The 21,817-nt window shown below is 42.9% G+C and overlaps 1 protein-coding gene across 1 annotated transcript in view; it reads left to right on the top strand.

Moving 5' to 3' along the window:
* Nucleotides 1-21,817, top strand: part of LOC120064493 (collagen alpha-1(XVIII) chain-like) — a 194,752-nt gene that overhangs the window by 64,366 nt on the left and 108,569 nt on the right. The gene's annotated exons all lie outside the window — the stretch shown is intronic.

The following is a 21,817-nucleotide window of genomic DNA, read 5'->3' as shown; positions in this document are numbered from 1 at the left end:
TATCAAATAAATGTAAAGATGTTATCTAGGTTAGAACAGCAGCGTCTGGTAAGACAAGGGGCTGCGGTCTATGTATTTTTCTAAACAACAGCTGGTGCAGGAAGTCTCGAGCTCTTGCTCACTTGAGGTAGAGTTTCTCATGATAAACCACACTACCTACCGAGAGAGTTTTCATCTATATTCTTTGTAGCTGTTTTACATACTACCACAGTCAGAGGCTGGCACTAAGATGGCATTGAATTAATTGTATTCCGCCATAAGCAAACAAGAAAATGCTCACCCAGAGGCGGCGCTCCTAGCAGCCAGGGACTTTAATGCAGGGAAACTTACCCCAATACCCCAACCAGAAGCCATGGATTACAGGCAGCATCCGTACTGAGCTAAAGACTAGAGCTGCTGCTTTCAAGGAGTGGGACTCTAACCCGGAAGCTTATAAGAAATCCCGCTATGCCCTCCAACGAACCATCAAGCAGGCAAAGGATCAATACAGGACTAAGATCGAGTCGTACTACACCGGGTCTGACGCTCGTTGGATGTGGCAGGGCCTGCAAACCGGACCGACTATTTTCTATGTGTATATCAATGCTGTCGCTCTTGCTGCTTGTGATTCTCTGATCCACCTCTACTCAGACGACATCATTCTGTATACATCTGGCCCTTCTTTGGACACTGTGCTATCAAACCAACAAACACGCTTCAAAGCCATACAACACTCCTGCCATTGCCTCCAACTGCTTTGAAATGCTAGTAAAACTAAATGCTCTTCAACCGATTGCTGCCCGCACCCTCCCGCCCGACTAGCATCACTACTCTGGACGGTTCTGACCTAGAATATGTGGAGGTGCCTGGTTAGACTGTAAACTCTCCTTCAAGACTCACATTAAGCATCGCCAATCCAAAATTAAATGTAGAATTGGCTTCCTATTTTGCAACAAAGCCTCCTTTACTCATGCCGCTAAACATACCCTCGTAAAACTGACTATCCTACCGATCCTTGACTTCGGCGATGTCATTTACAAGATATCCTCCAATACCCTACTCAGCAAATTGGATGCAGTATATCACAGTCCCATCCGTTTTGTCACCAAAGCCCATATACTACCCACCACTGCGACCTGTATGCTCTCGTTGGCTGGCCCTCACTACATATCCGTCGCCAAACCCACTGGCTCCAGGTCATCTATACGTCTTTGCTAGGTAAAGCCCTGCCTTATCTCAGCTCTCTGGTCTCCATAGCAACACCCACCTGTAGCATGCGCTCCAGCAGGTTTATTGCACTGGTCATCCCCAAAGCCAACACTTCCTTTGGCCTCCTTTCCTTCCAGTTCTCTGCTGCCAATGACTGGAGCGAATTGCAAAAATCTCTGAAGCTAGAGTCTTATCTCCCTCTCTAACTTTAAGCATCAGCTGTCTGAGCAGCTTACCGATCACTGTACCTGTACACAACCAATCTGTAAATAGCACACCCGACTACCTCATCCCCATGTTATTACTTAATACCCTCTTGCTCTTTTGCACCCCAGTATCTCTGTGTGCACATCATCATCTGCACGTCTCCAGTATTAATGCTAAATTGTAATTATTTTCGCCTCTAGGGCCTATTGATTGCCTACCTCCCTACTCTTCTACATTTGCACACACTGTACATAGATTTGTTTATTTTTCTTTTCTTTTGTGTTATTGACTGTACATTTGTTTATATGTAACTCTGTTTTGTTTTTGTCGCACTGCTTTGCTTTATCTTGGCCAGGTCGCAGTTGTAAATGTTCTCAACTGGCCTACCTGGTTAGTAAAGGTGAAATATATTTTTTTTATAAAAACCATTACAGACTACAAAGGGATGCACAGCCGAGAGCTGCCCAGTGACACGAGCCTACCGGACAAGCTAAACTACTTCTATGCTCGCTTCGAGGCAAATAACACTGAAACATGCATGAGAGCACCAGCTGTACCGGAAGACTGTGTGATCACGCTCTACGCAGCCGATGTCAGTAAGACCTTTAAACAGGTCAACATTCACAAGGCCGCAGGTCCAGACGGATTACCAGGACGTGTACTGGGAGCATGCGCTGCCCAACTAGCAAATGTCTTCACTGACATTTTCAACCTCTCCCTGTCCGAGTCTGTAATTCCAACATGTTTTAAGCAGACCACCATAGTGCCTGTGCCCAAGAACACTAAGGTAACCTGCTTAAATGACTACCGACCCGTAGCACTCACGTCTGTAGCCATTAAGTGCTTTGTAAGGCTGGTCATGGCTCACATCAACACCATCATCCCAGAAACCCTAGATTTGCATACCGCCCCAATAGATCCACAGATGAGGCTGTCTCTATTGCACTCCACACTACCCTTTCCCACCTGGACAAAAGGAACACCTATGTGAGAATGCTATTCGTTGACTACAGCTCAGCGTTCAACACCATAGTGCCCTCAATGCTCATCAATAAGCTAAGGACCCTGGGACTAAACACCTCCCTCTGCAACTGGATTGTGGACTTCCTTACGGCCGCCTCCAGGTGGTAAAGGTAGGTAACAACTAGAGGTCGACCAATTATGATTATTCAACGCCGATACCGATACCGATTTATTGGAGGGCCAAAAAAAGCCGATACCGATTAATCGGCCGATTTTGATATAGATATATATATTACAACAATACTGTATGAACACTTATTTTAACTTAATATAATACATCAATAAAACAATTTAGTCTCAAATAAATAATGAAACATGTTCAATTTGGTTTAAATAATGCAAAAACAAAGTGTTGGAGAAGAAAGTAAAAGTGCAATATGTGCCATGTAAAAAAGCAACGTTTAAGTTCCTTGCTCAGAACATATGAAAGCTGGTGGTTCCTTTTAACATGAGTCTTCAATATTCCCAGGTAATAAGTTTTAGGTTGTAGTTATTATAGTATTTATAGGACTATTTCTCTCTCTACCATTTGTATTTCATATACCTTTGACTATTGGATGTTCTTATAGGCACTTTAGTATTGCCAGTGTAACAGTATAGCTTCCGTCCCTCTCGCCCCTACCTGCGCTCGAACCAGGGACAAATCGACAACAGCCACCCTCGAAGCATCGTTACCCATCGCTCCACAAAAGCCGCGGCCCTTGCAGAGCAAGGGGAACAACTACTCCAAGTCTCTGAGCGAGTGATGTCACCGATTGAAACGCTATTAGCGCGCACCCCGCTAAGTAGCTAGCCATTTCACATCGGTTACACCAGCCTAATCTTGGGAGTTGATAGGCTTGAAGTCATAAACAGCTCAATGCTTGAAGCACAGCGAAGAGCTGCTGGCAAATGCACGAAAGTGCTGTTTGAATGAATGCGTACGAGCGTGCTGCTGCCTACCACCACTCAGACTGCTATATCAAATATCAAATCATAGACTTAATTATAACATAATAACACACAGAAATAAGGTCATTAATATGGTCAAATCCGGAAACTATCATTTCGAAAACAAAATGGTTATTCTTTCAGTGAAATACGGAACCGTTCCGTATTTTATCTAACGGGTGGCATTCCTAACTCTAAATATTGCTGTTACATTGCACAACCTTCAATGTTATGTCATAATTATGTACAATTCTGGCAAATTAATTACGGTCTTTGTTAGGTATAAATGGTCTTCACACAGTTCGCAACGAGCCAGGCGGCCCAAACTGTTGCATATACCCTGACTCTGCCTGCACAGAACGCAAGAGACAATTTCCCTAGTTAAAAGAAATTCATGTTAGCAGGGAATATTAACTAAATATGCAGGTTTAAAAATATATACTTGTGTATTGATTTTAAAGAAAGGCATTGATGTTTATAGTTAGGTAGACATTGGTGCAACGACAGTGCTTTTTACGCGAATGCGCTTGTTAAATCATCACCCGTTTGGCGACGTAGGCTGTGATTCGATGAGAAATTAACAGGCACCGCATCGATTCTATGCAACGCAGGACAAGCTAGATAAACTAGTAATATCATCAACCATGTGTAGTTAACTAGTGATTATGTTAAGATTGATTGTTTTTTGTAAGATAAGTTTAATGATAGCTAGCAACTTACCTTGGCTTCAGGCTGCACTCGCGTAACAGGTAGTCAGCCTGCCACGCAGTCTCCTCGTGGAGTGCAATGTAATCGGCCACAATCGGTGTCCAAAAATGCCGATTACTGATTGTTATGAAAACTTGATATCGGCCCTAATTAATCGGCCATTCCGATTAATCGGTCGACCTCTAGTAACAACACATCCGCCACGCTGATCCTCAACACAGGGGCCCCTCAGGGGTGCATGCTCAGCCCCCTCCTGTACTCCCTGTTCCCTCATGACTGCACGGCCAGCCACGACTCCAACACCATCATTACATTTGGCGATGACACAACAGAGACCTGGCCGTGTGGTGTCAGGACAACAACCTCTCCCTCAACGTGATCAAGACAAAGGAGATGATTGTGGACTCCAGGAATAAGAGCACAGAGCACGCCCCCATTCTCATCGACGGGGCTGCAGTGGAGCAGGTTGAGAGCTTCAAGTTCCTTGGTGTCCACATCACCAACAAACTAACATGGTCCAAGCACACCATGACAGTCATGAAGTGGGTACGACAAAACCTATTCCCCCTCAGGAGACTGAAAAGATTTGGCATGGGTCCTCAGATCCTCAAAAGGTTCTACAGCTGCACCATCGAGAGCATCCTGACTGGTTGCTTCACTGCCTGGTATGGCAAATGCTCGGCCTCCGACCGCAAGGCACTACAAAGGGTAGTGCGAACGGCCCAGTACATCACTGGGGCCAAGCTTCCTGCCATCCAGAACCTCTATACCAGGCGGTGTCAGAGGAAGGCCCTAAAAATTGTCAAAGACTCCAGCCACCCTAGTCATAGACTGTTCTCTCTACACTGCTTGCTACCACACGGCAAGCAGTACCGGGGCACCAAGTTTAAGAGGCTTCTAAACAGCTTCTCCCCCCAAGCCATAAGACTCCTGAACACCTAGTCAAATGGCAACCCAGACCTATTTGCATTGCCCACTCCCCCCCCCCCCCTCCACACCACTGCCAATCTCTGTTGTCATCTTTGTATAGTCACTTTAATTAACTCTACCTACATGTACATACTACCTCAACTAACCGGTGCCCCCGCACATTGACTCTGTACCGGCAGTACCCTGTACCCTGTATATATTGTTATTTTTTACTGCTGCTCTTTATTTACTTGTTACATTCATCTCTTATTCTTATCCGTATTTTTTAAAACTGCACTGGTGGTTAGGGGCTCGTAAGTAAGCATTTCACTGTAAGATCTACACCTGTTGTATTCGGCGCATGTGACTAATAAAATTTGATTTGATGTCTACGCTAGCCAGATAAGTTAGCCAACTAGCTAGCTAGCAAAGCTAATTGGAGGCAATTTTGCTGCTCTTCATATCCTTTTGTACAACAACTCCATTCGGATTTAAAAAAAACAGCCTACCTATTGGTTACTCGTTTTAGTCTACTCCTTTCATTAAGGTAACTTAATTCCATAATTTGAATTCCATTTTGCATTGATTAGAAATATCCTACTTCATCTGCTAGGCTATATATGGAGCCTCTGACTGTAGTGCCTCTTTGATTGCCCGACAATAGCAACAAGCTACAGGCATGAAACATGTGCAGGCTACTGGTGTCTTTATTTCGGCACCCCTTTTAAAAAACAACATAAAAAACAACGTTAAAGTCGTGGTATAAACAGTACTTGTGTGTAGCGATGTCACACGAATAATTCTATTTAATTCCGGCAAAGCCTTTTCATTGTTAAAACATGGCTATAATACTCTCGCAAGTTATCAAATGTTCAAGTTTGTTCGTATATTAGATGAATCGATTAACCGTGCCCTTCCCTATTTTTACACTAGCTCCAAATAAGCCCAATTCTTAAACCCCCTCACCCTTCACTCTCAGTAAATATTTAGCCAGTCAGTCTCAACCCACAGGGTCCTCTTCACCTCTGTGACCCCACCTGCCCAGCCCTGTCCAGTCAGTCACAGACAAGCAGACATCTGGATTCCTGGTGGGGAGTGCCAGTTTGTTCATTCTGGGTCTGGGAAGCAGGTAAATTATTAGCAGTAGTTGGTTCACTCCCCACCTCTACACTCCACTGGCTTTCTGGCACAAAATGGATATTGGAGACAGTGGCATCACAAAGGTGGGTGTTGCTGCACATTGGTGCCATGGATGAGGTGAACTTCCTCCCCCTCAAATCGTAAAGTGCTTTGAGCACCTGGAAAATTAACTATAAATCACATCCATCAAGAGCTCCTATGCTCAGTTGCCCTCTGTGGATGGAATGGTGGTTTGAGCTCAGTCTTGTCCGTGGCCGTGTTTGAATATCCCCTTAATTTACCCGCTGCTCAAAGTGATCACTGATCCAGCCATTCACAGAGGAAGGAAGAATGCATTCTTAAAAGGGATAGTTCAACCACATGACGAAATAGATATTCGAACATGGCCCATGTCCCGAACTCCCATGACCCCTGATCTTGGTTGGCCTCTGCTCCTCGCCCCTGCCCATGTTCCGTCTGAACTGTGTGAACAGGCCCGTCCTGCGGGCTGCCCCTTAAGCCCTGCTAATAGTCTTGTGATTGAGCCTCTCCACTTCCAATGAGGTTGACGACTCTGTGGCTGGCTGTGGCACCCCGCAGAGCTCTCCAGGATTTGAGGACTCCCTCTTGTGTTAGAAGGGCTGTATTGCATTGCATTGGTGAATTGGATAGAATTTGTTGTTCACAATTCGTTTTTGTACCTCAGGTGAGTAGGCATGTGCTACTGTTTAAAAATAGGATGTATTATCAAACATCTTGGCACTGTATAAATATGTTTTGTGGCCTCATTTCAGAATATTATGTAGATTTGGCAGCATTTTGAAGCAGAATTCTCACACATACCTAATATTGGCGCACACAGCGTGTTAGTTTTTGATCCAGTAAGAGGGGGGGGAAAGGAGGCATTATGATTGTTCAGTCGAGTCGTTCAGGATACGTTGTAACAAAGAACACGTTCCTGTGGTCTGACTGGTGCTTATGAGATCAATATTGCAGAATTGTTGAAAGGTTTTGGCTCTGGGGTTGGCTGCTGACTTGTTCGACGTTTATTACGAAAATAAGCAGTTTTATAATGACTTTATCTCAGTCAACATTGCGTATGGGCCTACTGGTGGATTTTTCTGTTCACCCCCTCCCCTGAAGAAAGCCCCCTCTCCACTCCGTTGATTGACATTGGATGAGAGGCGTTGAGCTTCAGGATAGGCAGCAGTTGCATTGTCGTTGTGCACGCACTTACCAATCCCTCTGTTCGTTTACCTGCACAATCACATGCTTTATCTGACAGGAGGTGCCAGCGGGTTCACTGTTGACAAGCCTTATTAATACACATACAGCGCATGTTTATGTTTCCACAGGTGTCTCTTTGTTCGGAGAATGTCTCTCTCTTTCTCTCTCTTTTTCTCTCTCTCTCTCTCTCTCTCTCTCTCTCTCTCTCTCCTTTCTCTCTCGCTCTCTCTCTCTCCTTTCTCTCTTGCTCTCTCTCTCGCTCTCTCTCTCTCTCCTCTCTCTCTCTCTCTCTCTCTAAACTCGCTCTACTCTCTCTTTCTATATATCTTTCTATCAGCCATAACACATTTTAACATTGGTCTCATTTGATTAAGTATGGCAAAGTTTCTCAAAATGTATTGTAGAGTACAGTTATTTGGTCATACATTAGGCAGCACAGGGAGCCACTTGCATGGAGCTGACTGTTCATCCACTGCTGTGTGAATTAAATCTATACATCAGGGTAGTATTCTAGCAGCGATTCTGTCCTGGGTGCATATTGAAAGGAACAGTGTACCATTGTACTGCGCGTGTTCTTGTTATTTTTATGTATTATTATTATAATTACACAACAGCTTCTAACACTTTTATTGGTTTCATAATACCATCATCGTTTTAAGAACGAGTCAGAACATGGTTGTGTGTCAATGGCAACTGTAGAGAAAGTGTGAATTCATTGACATTGTTATAGCTATCGTACTGTATCCATGTTATAACACAATTCAACTAGTTACTAGTGTCAATAAATTGAGTAGTTATAGCATTTCACTTTGTTGGATCAACAAGTGATGGTCCTGCCATACATGGATTAGTTCGAACCATAGAGAGTGAGTTTGGCCATTGTGGTTTCAAAATAATAGTGTGTTTGTGTTGTGCCCACCATTGGTTGAGACACCTCCAGGATTAGAAGTAGAATCCAGTTGCTCATCATTTACTGAGCGGAATGCTTGGTGGCAGGAACATAGTGTCCCAGCTCTAAAGTTGGCCAACCTCCCTCTCTTTCTTTATTTCTCCCTCTTTCTTTCTCTCTCCCCTCCCTCTCTCTCTTTTCCCCAATCCATCTCTTTCCCTGCCTCTTTTCCCCCATCCTTTTCTTTGCTCTCTCTTCCCCTCCATCCTGTCTTTCTCTCTCCCCCCCCCCCCCCCCCCCCCCCTCTCTGTCTCTCTGTACTGTATCTATTTGACTGGGCTGAGCACTATGGGCTACATTCTCCCCTGTTGTTCAGGAATGTAGCAATGAAGGCGGGGGATGCTGCTTCTGCTTGCCTGAGCAGGACCACGAGACCACGTAGGGCTGAGCTGGCTCTTGGGTTTGTCTGTACAGGTTGGGTTTGTCTACGAAGAACGAGTCCGCCGAGAGCAGATATGAAAGATGTCTGTCAAATTAACTCCCCTCCCTCACTCCTTGGTTGGAGCCCCCTCTACCCCTCCTTGTCCTCCTCTCCTCTATCTCCATAAATGCAGCTGAGCTGCGACACATCTCTAACAGCATCTGCGAAAGGCCTCTCCTTCCTTATCTGCCAGAAATGGCTTTGTGATGTATCTCCTTCTTATAGCCTTTTCAAATACTCCTTCAGGTGCTGCGATAGTGCCCTGGGGAACTCGCACACGCACACACGCACATAATTGTCCGTACAGTCTATGCACACCACGTATTTATATTCCAGACTCTGACATTGCTCGTTCTGACATTGCAAGTTTTGATATTTCTTCATTTTTGTCATTGATTATTTGTGTATTATTATTGTACTGTACTGTTAGACACTTACTGCACTGTTGGAGCTAGAAACATAAGCATTTCACATCTGCTAATCTGTGTACGCGACAACTAAACTTTGATTTGATTTTGAAGATGGAGTCTACAGCATTTCTCAATCCATTGCTGGAATGCTCCTCGCGGTGTGCACATTTGTGCTCTGGCCCAGCACGAACACACCCAATTCAACTTTGTTTATTCTTTGTGTTGGTGCTGTGCTAGAAGACAAAAGTGCACCCTCTGTGGGTCCCCTAGATATGGATTGGAAAACACTGCTATAGGCATAGCAGTTCTGGGATGATGACCTTCTAGAAGGCGTTTTGAGATGTTCCTGTTGTTCCTTTGAGTGCTGCCCTCTGCTGGAATGGGTTACCACTGGTGTTTTCATGACACCACAGCTACGGTAACATCCTAGGCTTTCATGCAGAACATGAGGAGAGTTGAGAGGGAAGCTATACCTGAATTGTATATTTTTCTCTATGCAGTGTAGCAATCAGAATTTATGTTTTATGGGAGTACTCGCCTACTAGACATTTTTGTCAGCTGAAGGGGTGTATGTTGTTGGACAGGTTCAAGATACTCCTATCTCCTGCAATCTTATTTTATGTTGTGGATATTTGTCATGGACAGTAGTGGGAGATGTTTGGCTTGTCTTAGACATCCTGAACTGGTTTTTAATTATTATTATAGGACTTATATTAATTCATTTCCACAGTTTCCTGGTGTAGGAAAATAACACTATACATTTTTCTCAAACGTACCACCTTTAATTAATTGATCTAAGTCCTATAATCTCCCCCTTTATCTCTTGAGACAATCAGGTGTTTCTTGCAAAATCGATTTTATTTGAATGAAACTGTGTAGAGCTTAAGTACGTGTGGTGTGTGTTCTATTATTTTTATGTATACTTTATTATCTCAAATTGCTTTGTAAACAACACGTGTAGACTAACAATGAAATGGGGTTACTTACAGGCCCTTCCCAACAATTCAGAAAGAAAAGTATAACAATTATAGAAAAAAATAACAAAAGTAATAAACACACACTGAGTAACAGTAATTTGGCTATATACACACGGGTACCAGTACTGAATCGATGTGCATGGGTACGAGGTAAGTGAGGTACAGTAGATACAGCTGCGTTACAGCCTAAATTCAACATTTATTACATTAATTTTGTTCTCCTGCATCTACCCACAATACCCCACAATGACAAATGTAACATTTTTGCAAATGTATAGAAACATGTTATACAGAAATATTTACATAAGTATTCATACCCTGAGTCAATACGTTGTAGAAGCACCTTTGGCGGTGATTACAGCTTTGAGTCATCTTGGGTATGTCTGTGTCAGTTTTGCACATTTGGATTTGGGGATTGTCTCCCATTCTTCCTTGCAGATTTTCTCAAGATGGGGAGTGGCGGTGAACAGCAATCTTCAAGTCTTTCCACAGATTTCAAATGGGATTCAAGTCTAAGCATTGGCTGGGCCACTTGAGGACTTTCACATTATTGTTCCGAAGCCATTCCAGCATTGATTTGGCTGTATGCTTGGTGTCATTGTCCTTTTGGAACGTAAATCTTCACACCATTCTGTCATTTGCACTCTGGAGCAGGTTCTCATCAAGGCTGTTCTTGTATTTAGCTCCATTCATTGTTCCCTCTAACCTTACTAGTCTCTCAGTCCCTGTTTTTTAAATGAGATATTTCTGTATTTCATTTCCAATACATTTCCAATACATTTCCCCCAAAAATGTATCACTTCGTCATTAATTGTGTGTAGATGATGACTTTCAAAGCATTTCATGGCTGCAGAAGTGAGTGCTATGGGAGTTAGTCATTTAAACAGGTTACTTTTGCGTTGTTGGTCACAGTAACACAGGACTATGGTTGTCTGCTTGAAACATGTAGGTATTACAGACTGGGTCTGGGAGAGGTTGAAAATGTCAGTGAAGACACTTGCCAGCTGGTCAGCACATGCTCTGAGTATGCGTCCTGGTTATCTGTCTGGCCCCGTAGTCTTGTGAATGTATACCTGTGTAAAGGTCTTACTCACATTGGCTACAGAGATCGAGATAACGCAGTCGTCTGTAACAGCTGGTGCTCTCATGCATGGTTCACCTTTGCTTGCCTTAGCTCGTCTGGTAGGTTTGCGTCACTGGGCAGCTCGTGGCTGTGTTTCCCTTTGTAATTCGTGATACTTTGCAAGCCCTGCCACATCCGACGAGTGTCAGATCCGGCGTAGTGGGATTCAATCTTAGACTGTATTGCTGCTTTGACTGTTTGATAGCTCGTTGGAGGTTGTACCGGGATTTCATATAAGCGTCCGGATTAGTGTCCCGCTCCTTGAAAGCGGCAGCTCCAGCTTTTAGCTCAGTCGGATGTTGCCTGTAATCCATGGCTTCTGCTTGGGATATGTACATCATCGATGCACTTATTAATGAAACCGGTCTCTTGTATGGTGAACTCCTCAATGTTATTGGATGAACCCCAGAACAAACAGTACCAGTCAAAAGTTTGGACACACCTACTCATTCAAGGGATTTTCTTTATTTTTACAATTTCTACATTGTAGAATAATAGTGAAGACATCAAAACAATGAAATAGTACATATGGAATCATGTAGTAATCAAAAAAGTGTTAAACAAATCAAAATATATTTTATATTTGAGATTCTTCAAACTAAGCCACCCTTTGCCTTGATGACAGCTTTGCACACTCTTTGCATTCTCTCAACCAGCTTCACCTGGAATACTTTTCCAACAGTCTCGAAAGAGTTCCTGCATATGCTGGGCAGTTTAACTGCTTTTTCTTCACTCTGTGGTCCAACTAATCCCAAACCATCTCAATTGGGTTGAGGTCGGGTGATTGTGGAGACCAGGTCATCTGATGCAGCACTCCATCACTCTCCTTTTTGGTCAAATGGCCCTTACACAGCCTGGAGGTGTGTTGGGTCATTGTCCTGTTGAAAAACAAATGATAGTCCCACTAAGTGCAAACCAGCTGGGATGTCGTATCACTGCCGAATGCTGTGGTAGCCATGCTGGTTAAGCGTGCCTTGAATTCTAAATAAATCACAGCAAAGCACCCCCCACACCTCCTCCTCCATGCTTCACGGTGGGAACCACACACATAGGAAATGATGGCGGAGACATTATGTACAAAGAAAACAAAATGGCTGCTATCTACTGCAGCGCAATCATATTAATCAGTTCACCTGATTAGTGTATCACCACAAAAATATAAGGATGTATGTTTGAACAAACTTTTCTAAGGGCTATGTTTGCCCACAATGAAGTCTCCTTCTCAGAAGGACGTAAGATATCTCATCAGCAAACAGTCACATCAAGATTAGGAGGAGACAGCTCGTCCAGTTTGTTCTCTAGTGACTGTACATTTGCCAACAGAACGGAGGGCAGAGGCTGTTTATTTGAAGGCCAACGTAGTCTAGTAGTCTAGTCTAGTTATGAATCACCTGGACCACTCTCCCTATTCATCGGATCTACCCTTGGCTCATACTTTAATTCGACCGGAGTCCTCCAAGCTATCTGTTGTTCGACTATATGCATCAGGAGAAATCCATAGGCCTCGATCCCAAATGAATGGAAACAATGGGACCCCAGATGGAATTAGATGTTGCAAATCATTCCCATTCATTTGGGATTGAAGCCTGCAGATATTCCATATATATACACACCAATGTTGTGGAAAATGGACTCATGTCTGCATGGGGGCATTGAGATGTAAACTGTTCCTCACTGGTGGTCTGACTGGCCAACTACTTTTTAAGTTTGAAAACCTCTGTCAAACGTTTGTTTTGGGGTGACCCATCCCATGTGGACACAGCAAGAGAAACAGGTTGGCCAGTCAGACCTCCATTGAGGAACATTTGCATCTCAATGCCCCCCATGCTTACTCCAATTCATCTTCTCAAGGGTCATGCTGACTTCTTTGCTTTTCTGTGGTAAACTGGTTTGATGATTGTATCACACTCTTTCTCTGTGTTTAGTTCTGGTCTGTGTTTGATGTGACCAAGATGTGTGCAGACAGTCATATAGTTGTGGGGTTGTGGAGAGGCCTGTGTGTAATGTATGTGTGCATGCGTATGTACAATATTTCTGTGTGTCATTGAGGGAGTATATATGAGTGAATGACAGAAAAGTGAAGTGTGTTTTGTGTGTAAATTTGAATAGGAATGTGAGTTGGTAAAGTGAGGAGTGTGTGTTATTTGATACACCCGTGTCTGGAGTCCACGCACCAGTGCTTGTTTATTCTCCACTGCCCTGTCTTTATGGTGACTTCCAGTAAGAGGCCAATGACCCACGCTAGCTGTAACAACAAGGGCCAGGGGGGCTGCCAAAGGGCCCCTGGGTGTGTGGAGTGTTACTAAAGATCCCCTCATTGCATTCTGGTTTATTGTCGCCGTCTATCCTGCCTGAGTTATTTCCATGTTCTGTTTTGTTTGGCCTGCAGTCAAAAAGGCACCAACGCTAACGGTCACCCTCTTGAAATGGATCCAGATATGTTGCACGTCTTATGGCCCGCAGTCTACTTCAATGTCGTTTTTCACCACTCTGCTTTATCAAATATATGAATGGTAGCTAGGTCTGAGGTTGTAAATAGAGTTGCAAATACCCATAAATGATTCACACAAGCTATATTTAGGCCTAGCCGTTGTATATTTGCTGTACGATTAAGAAGACACCTAATCTCAGAGGTTGTGTACTGTGAAAAGTAGTGCGTAGTGGCAGACGATTGGACGGCGTTCGGCCTATCGGATTACCCTGTTTTTGTTGCCGTTTTCAATTAGGCAAGTCCATTCATTGACCCATTGACAACGGCAGCCTTACGAGTCATTCCTCGGGTTATGTTACATAGGTATTGTCTGAAGAAGGGGATGCAGGTTAGGAAGCAGTGCTTTGGCATCACTCCTGCTTCATATGAACAGTCATACCATTTTGTCATAATTTCCAGTCACAAGTTTGAGTGACAAACTCCAGGAGAGTTTTATTGATGACTACTGCTTCGTAGCCTATTGATGTCTCTTTCTTTGCACGTGCTATGTCATTTTTTTTATGGGTCAAATACATCTTCAATGAACTCTACGTAATTCCTATAAACGAGTGCCTTTAAAAATGTCTCAGGTTTCTTTTGACTTACATTTGTAGGTCCCATGTGTGATCGCCTAGTACTTTTCTCTCCACATAAGAGTTAGTGGAAAGATGTCCTCCCACCTTCCTCTTTTGATGGAAGAGTGTTCTGCTCACAATAGGTAGCAGCTGTGGAGGAGAGGTGGGTTGGATGTGAACTGGACAAGAGGAAGCGGATGTTTCAAACCCACACAGAGATAGTCTGTGATTTCAGCGCACAGGGCTTTTACGAGTGATGCCAGAAAGACGATAAGCATGCAATTCAACCATTTTCTGCTTCTTGTCCTAGTTTCTCCATTCGAGTCATCACGTCGATGGGCATCCAACTGCCCTTGTCCACTATACACATTTCCAGTGCCAGTCATTCAACAGCCACCTCCTGATTGCACAGAATAGGTTCAATGCCAAGTTCATATCTGCCACACCATGCCTCCACGAACCCCTCAGACTTGGTATACAATCACGACTTCTAAAAAAGTTTCTGGACTCTGGCCAAAGAAGATATTACATCCAATAATAGTTAATGCATGGTGTAACAAGCCTTCTCAGGCCAGGTCCTTGTTGGGTGCTTTTCACATAGGGTTTCTTTGTAGTTCATTTGGCATCTGTGCAAATGTCTGTTCCTTGATGGTGTTAAGGGGTGATCCCTTGTGACTCAGCTCAACTGTGATTCCTTCCGACAGTAACCCCTGAGCCTATTTCAGTATGCTCCAAACTGAAGTAAACAGACATAGGATTTCACACTTGGTTCCTTTCAGCCAATTTTGGTGAACTCAGTGCATTTCGCTTCATTTTATGTGGAGTGTGAACACTCCAAAGGAACTCAGACCCCTCAAAAGTGCCCCTGGAGCAAACCGAACTGAGACCATCTCGAGACGTGGTCTGAGTTCGGTTCGCTTGAATTCTGTGGTCCGGTTCCCTTTTTTAGAGAAAATTGAACATAAAGTTCCCCAGGTTCCCTTGTTATTATTCCTGCACCACACACTAGACTACTACAACTCCGTTTCCCCTGCCAGTGCCATAAGTTCTCACGTTGGTGACACAAAAGAGGGAAGATGATGATGTGCAGGTTCGCGGGGAAAAAACATGTGCCGTTTATGGATATTGAATAGCGGCTGTCAAGGGTGCACATAAATTCCAAAATGTGTGGAATTTTTTGTTCAGATTATTTGTTTGTAATATGTTCTCTATAGGATAAGAGTGCTTCATAAATTATTTATTTGATTGGGGGTTTGAATAGTGTGAGAAGACAACATATTTGGGGATGATCACAATATAGGGTACAAAATCAATTCTAGCTCTTAAAGGAGCAATGGCCTACATTGGGTGTACAATGTTCAATTATAGCATTATTTAATCTGCAGTTATTTTTCTGCTATGTATTATGTTACCAATAATATTGACATGTTCATAGCGTCTTGTTAATAGTAATTGATTACAATCACTCATCTTTTAACTGAATGCAATCTATTAGCTTCCAAAATGTAAGTAGGTATATCTAGCTGTCTGATAACACATTCTGATAGAATGGATTGTGCTCCACATGGTAAAAACCCAGAGTGCATTGAGTGAATGTTGGAAAAACTTGTTGGTTCCTTTCTGAACATAACAATGTGAATGCAAAGACGACTAGGACCACAAAATAGATTAAGTGAACCGGCAAAACAGTTGAATCCTCATTCAAAGGCAAGTGCCGTGTGAATACAAAGAGAACTGTGTTCTTTTGCTTTATTTTAGCCCATAGTTCACTTTAAAGTCGGCTGAGATCGGTTCTTTTAAAGAGGACTATATGTGATAACACCCTTAAACAGGGAGGAACGCAGATTTTAGTTTTCTGTTGCAAAAAGTTTTCAGTTGCATGTCGTAATGAACATGATCCAGGTGTCTCTGTCTGCTGTGGGATTGGGACGTTCTCCTGCAATATCCCCAGCTAATATCTGAACTCTGAATTATGACCCAAAGGGAATTGAAATGAATGTAGACTTTATTTTTGCAGGACAGTCATTTAATTTCCTCTGCTGCTGGAATAGTACTGTTTTAGTGTTGTTTCGATCTATATACCGTCTATGCAGCATTACTTTCTACTCTTTTCTCTCCACTGTGGTGGGAGACGGTTCTTCTGAAATGCTGTAATTTGTGTATTACACTTCATCAAGAGCTATTCAAAATATCTTCATTTGATTTGCCTTTACCTACAGTGTGATTATTTTATTTTATACTGGAACAGGAATTTATGGTCTATGTCACCCAGATATCATTAGTTCAGGGAGTAAAGTTTCAAGTATGGTTCCATCCAATTTAATGATAATTTGTGTGCAGGGAAGTCTAAAACAACCCTACTAAAGTCGTTGAAAGGAAAATGATCCACAAATTAGAATTTGTCTTAGTTTTATTATTCCATTGTGCATAAATACAACTTACAAAATGCAGTTTACAACCTTTTTTACGGTACTACTAACCTTTTCCCAACATCCCAAGGGCCCTCAGTAAAAAAGAAAAAAAAGAAAAGAATGGTGTCCAAGTTTCTTATAACTGAACTTTGTTGTCTTTGTTAGACATAACAGTGCATACCTCACACATCCTCACAAATAATTACCATTTGCAAATGAACATGCCTCACATAAGAAGACGACAGGACGTTTTTCGATCTGCGTTATCTTTACAGCGGACGTGAAATAGATGGTGAAAAGCTGGCGCATTTGCCTTTTGATTTTCTACTGCACTCAAGGTACTTTTGTTTCGTGTAGATTTCCCGTGTTGAAAACTCTGGCGCTGTCACTCAAAAGGCGACTTACACGGCATCAGTTCAATGGAATTTTGTCTCTACATTGTCGGGGACGTCCAGAAATAAGCGAATTTCCTGATGCGGAGCAGACTCCAGCAGAGAACACGCCAAGCGAAGGATATTCTTGGGCACCCACTCTTTTGGCAACCTCTGCCCCTCCCAGGCCTATGAAACATTGCAAACCCTGTGAACTCTCTTTATCACACATTACATTTCACATTAAGACACCTTTAGGCCCTGCCTATTCATTTCGTAGCTGCAATAACAACACTCTAGTTTGATTTCTCCAGATTGCATCCATGCAAAGTCTTTGTTCTTCTCTACAGTATGATTCTCTCTTTGGGGACTTTGGGAGACAGAAGGCTTTTGCATCTGATGCAGTGACGAAAGGGAGTGAGGGACACACCCACAGGAGATGGAGCAGAAGAGGGTCAGGTTGTGTCTGGTTGTCAGGGATGGAAGTAACTGATTATAAATACTCTTGTTACTGTAATTGAGTAACTTTTCCATGTAATTTGAGCATTTTTCAAAGACAATCATTTAACTTTTAGTTAAGTATGTATTGTACTTCTCTACCTTATTAAAACCATCCGTTACAGAGTACAATGTTTTGTAGGCTATCCATAATAGTAGATCATGAGGGCAAGGAAAGTTTGCGACTGAGGCCCTCCAAAGAAAGGTAATCGTTGTTTAGTCAGTGACCAATCAAATAAACTGTCACGCATCACACCAATAGAGGCCAATCATATCAAGCTGTGCGCACAAAGTGAATAGAGATTTTATAAAATGCAAAAATAACTTAGTTTAGTTCGAGACGTGTCATGAAAGAGAGGAACGTCTTTATATCAAAGTGGTGTGTGTGAAAACAATGGAGACGGAGGAGACTGTGACCAGTTCTCATTCAAGCACAAGAGAGGTGATGCAATGCAAGCTTTGGTGGAAGCCTACACAAACTCTGCCTCGAACTTCAGGGAATATTGTAGAGGTAAGATAACTAGCTATGAATGATCAAAAATGTTGCTAAGGATGACTTTAGCAGCTAATATAGATAGCTATCTAATATTCAAGCAAGCTAACAGCGAATGTTACCTTGCTTGGTCATGACACAGTACTTAGAGAGACCTAGGATTTTTTGCTATGTACTGTAAATTGTCTTTGTAAATTAGGATAACGTTAATCTAAAAGCCTGAGACGCAGTTAGTCTAACTGTGCATATATATAATTGCGTGTCTACAGAATAGGTACAGCTAGACATGGACTCATCGCAACATTAGACAACTTGTTAGGTCTGAGAATGTGATGAACTCACTACAGTCCCGGTATCTGAGAATAATAAGTATGGAAAGTCTGTCTGGGCTATTGTAATGTCCGTGATATGATGAACTAAGTTGCCACATAAAGCAGAATTTGTTGTGTATTTACAACTATACAGGTTTGGTCTACACGAAACATCATCTTGGCACAATGACAGAGGACGAGACAGAGAAGCATTCATCATATGAAGATGATTTCTTCTCATCACTGATGCCAAAAAGGTCACACGGTACAGGGGAGCTGGATGGGTGCCATGCCTGTGTGTCAGACAATATGGACTTGCTTCATTCCTTTCCATACATAAAGAAGCTGTCCCTCAAACTGAACAAGGGCCTGCCTGCCTCTGTGGAATTCTTAGCCGTGTCGGACTGCTCTTCATTGCAAAGCGAGCCAGGATAGACTTGATTCACTTTGACAATCAGTGCCTGCTGAAACTGAACAGCATGTTCAGAGAGAAGTAGGCCTCAGAACAGAACTCCTTTTGTTTTTGATCAAGGAACACTAAATAACCTAATGTACTCTGTACATGGAGCCTATATATAGTTTGTCAATCTAATACAGCCCATTTTCTATTTTGAGGGGTTTGCTCATTCATTTAGCATAGGAAGCTAGCTCTGTGATCACGCTGGTGGGAATGCACGTTGCTTGTGTGACTGCATAGGACAACACATCAAGTCCTTCATCCTAAACCAGGGATCATCAACTAGATTCAGCCACAGGCCGATTTATTTTTTTTTATATATATTTTTTTTAGCGGATGGTCTAGGGGCCGGAAAATGCAGGGTCGGCAGGTAGCCTAGCAGTTAAGAGTACAAAAGGTCACTGGTTTGAATCCCAGAGCTGACTAGATGAAAAATCAAGAGATGTGCTCTTGCGCAAGCCACATGACCCTCATTTCTCATGTAAGTCGCTCTGGTAAGCGTCTGCTAAATGACTAAAATGTAAACATAATTACAAATCATTTTTAGACTGCAAATTGACCTCAAGAAGCCCACACAGATGTAATGTTTGACTAAGACATAATCATTTCAAACTTTGCTTACATTTGTATACGATCACGTGTCTCTCTATTGTGCGTGTGAATACTAGTGACAGATTTCTCAAATTAAAATCACTTGGATCTGATTTCCTGGTATTTTTACAGTCTTTTATGTCCAACAATAAAACATTTATTTTTTATTTATTTATAGAAGACTCGGGGGGGCCAAATAAAACCACCCGTGGGCCGTCAGTTGGGGTACCCTGTCCTAAACTATGATAATCAAAGAGAGCGCTAAGGGAGATTGGTGTCGTGGATTTTTACGAAGTTGTGGCCACAATGAAAGAGTTATCACTTGGACTGCAAATGGAAAAAAATCAGTAAACTGCTTTATTCTAAAGTTGTCAGCACCTCCTCTATCTCTTGTGGTTGTGGTCAACTTAGTTTGGGGGTGACTTGTTCATTTCCTTAGAACCTGGCAAACAATCAGCAACAATGGACATTCATTTTGACAGTGTTGTGCCAATATCCTCTCCATTGAGGGAAAATGATACTATGAGTCCATTAGCCTTTGTTTCCACTTACAAGTGATCATTATACCCAAATCATCCTTTCTGCTCTTAATTGCGAACCTCATGTGGCCACTGGGGAGAAACGCATGAGAAAAATATACCAGATTAGTTAAATCGTGTGTCAGAACATTTTCCGTGCCTTACTGTACACTTACATTTTTTAAACTTAAGGATAAGTGTAGTCGGTCCTGTGCATTACCTTAAGCACTGCAGGCTAGGGATGCACCGATATGACATTTTTGGCCAATACCGATATCCGATATTTTCCTTGCCAAAAAAAACGATACCAATATTAAACATTTTAGTGGCCTTTTAAGCTTTATAGTACAGTTGAATAATTACACACACACACACACACACACAAACGCAGCGGTCTAAGGCACTGCATCTCAGTGCAAGAGGCGTCACTACAGTCCCTGGTTCGAATCCAGGCTGTATCACATCCGGCCGTGATTGAGAGTTCCATAGGGCATCGCACAATTGGCCCAGCGTTGTCCGAGTTTGGCCGAGGTAGGCCGTCATTGTAAATAAGAACGTGTTCTTCATTGACTTGCCTAGTTAAAGGTTACACACACATACACCACACCACACTGACCAAAAAAGTTATTTTGTTGGCATTTACGTATGTCCCCATTACGATTAGATCGTAATCAAAACCTATTTCTTTCACTTACTTGTTATGCTGTTTCCTTGTTCATTTGTTCAGTCTCAACCAGGATTTCATCATACATGTCAAGCAGTGAAGTTTCAGCTCTGTCTGTCCATGGCCTCTCTTCCTCAGTGTGCACTGTCAATCAATCAATCAATCAATCAAATGTATTTATAAAGCCCTTTTAACATCAACTGATGTCACAAAGTGCTGTACAGAAATCCAGCCTAAAACCCCAAACAGCAAGCAATGCAGATGTAGAAGCACGGTGGCTAGGAAAAACTCCCTAGAAAGGCAAGAACCTAGGACGAAACCTAGAGAGGAACCAGGCTCTGAGGGGTGGCCAGTCCTCTTCTGGCTGTGCCAGGTGAAGATTATAACAGAACATGGCCAAGATGTTCAAATGTTCATAGATGAACAGCAGGGTCAGATAATAATAATCACAGTGGTTGTAGAGAGTGCAACAGGTCAGCACCTAAGGAGTAAATTGCAGTTGGCTTTTCATAGCCGATCATTCAGAGTTAGAGACAGCAGGTGCGGTAGAGAGAGAGTCCAAAACAGCAGGTCCGGAACAAGGTAGCACGTCCAGTGAACAGGTCAGGGTTCCATAGGCAGAACAGTTGAAACTGGAGCAGCAGCATGACCAGGTGGACTGGGGACAGCAAGGAGACAGGCCAGGTAGTCCTGAGGCATGGTCCTAGGGCTCAAGTCCTCCAGGAGAAGAGAGAGAGAGAATTAGAGAGAGCATACTTAAATTCACACAGGACACCGGATAAGACAGGAAAAATATTCCAGATATAACAGACTGACCCTAGCCCCCCGACACAAACTATTGCAGCATAAATACTGGAGGGATAACTTCAACCACCAACTTACCATCCTGAGACAATAGCCCACGAAGACCTCCCCCACGGCACGAACCCGAGGGGGGCGCCAACCCGGACAGGAAGATCAGTGACTCAACTCACTCAAGTGACGCACCCCTCCTAGGGACGGCATGGAAGAGCACCAGTAAGCCAGTGACTCAGCCCCTGTAATAGGGTCAGAGAGAATGCCACCAAATTGGTTTTCAGCTGAGCTAACATAATTGCAAAAGGATTTTCTAATGATCAATTAGCCTTTTTAAAATGATAAACTTGGATTAGCTAACACAATGTGCGCTTAGAACACAGGAGTGATGGTTGCTGATAATGGGTCGCTGTACGCCCATGTAGATATGCCATTAAAAAATCTGCCGTTTCCAGCTACAATAGTCATTTAC

This window comes from Salvelinus namaycush, chromosome 19 (assembly GCF_016432855.1).
Source record: "Salvelinus namaycush isolate Seneca chromosome 19, SaNama_1.0, whole genome shotgun sequence".
Lineage (NCBI taxonomy): Eukaryota > Metazoa > Chordata > Actinopteri > Salmoniformes > Salmonidae > Salvelinus > Salvelinus namaycush.
The sequence above is the reverse complement of the archived record's forward strand: the minus strand, read 5'-3'. Positions and strand labels throughout refer to the sequence as shown.